A 1,148-nucleotide genomic window follows, 5' to 3' on the forward strand; every position below is an offset into this window, starting at 1 on the left:
GAGAGAGAGAAAAAGATAGAGATGAGGAGAGAGAGAGAGGAGACGAGAGAGACGAGAGAGAGAGAGAGAGACGCTTTGGCAACAATGGTCTCGGGGGTTTTTATAGCTTCCTTCTGCTTGATGATCGTGGATATTGTAGAAGGATTTCGACCATACTCGTTTGCCAAATCGACGATACGAACGCCACGTTCATGCTTTGCTATAATTTCATGTTTTGCTTCCATCGAAATCATCTTCTTGGGTTTTTTCTTATCACCTGCTTTGTCTTTAGCTTTGAGACCCATGGTAATAATAAAATAGACAAAATAACACGAAAAATAGGCGTAAATAACGAACTAAACAACGACGTTGTTAACATGCAAGCACCAACAAACAAAACAGACTGAACGCCATTTATCGGTCGCCTATACTAACTAAAACTCATCGCAAAATCGTATCTCAAATATTTCTTTGTTGTATACAAAGCTTGTATTTTCGCAAATTTTCTGTTATATCTCAAAACATTCGTATATTAGGGCAATCGTATGTCAAGTTTCCAATGTAATTTGATCAGAGAGAGAGAGAGAGAGAGAGAGAGACGCTTTGCAACAGTGGTCGGGGAGGGGGTTGACGTAACGTTTATTTTCTGAACAGATAGGACAGAGAAGTGTTCGTTTCATAAACGGCCTCTGACTCATGGCAGGAAATGTTTTGTTGATACTAATATATAAGCCTATTTAAAAGATACATTACTTTAATTAGCTATATGATACGTAAATAGTAATCAGCTGTTCTTGTAGCCCTCAAGATTTTGCAAAATCAACTCCAGGTTGTACATAAAACTTCAAGAATGTAGTGTCACCAGAGGATTACAATAGTTACCTTCAAGAACAGCATTCTTTATGAAAATAACTCCAGGTTGTACATAAAACTACAGGAAACAACATGTAGTGTAACCAAAGATTACAAGTAAGGTTTTTATAACTTTTTATAGTTTAAAGACATATTTCCAAGCGTCGTTCCGGCTTACGACGATTTCGGCTTACGCCGTGTCTCAAGAACGGAACCCCCGTCGTAACCCGGGGACTGCTTTGTAATATTAATATATATTCTTATATATATTGTATATAATTATGTATCTATATAACTATATGGTACTCACAAATCAT

Source organism: Macrobrachium nipponense, chromosome 43 (assembly GCF_015104395.2).
Source record: "Macrobrachium nipponense isolate FS-2020 chromosome 43, ASM1510439v2, whole genome shotgun sequence".
NCBI classification, from domain to species: Eukaryota; Metazoa; Arthropoda; class Malacostraca; order Decapoda; family Palaemonidae; genus Macrobrachium; species Macrobrachium nipponense.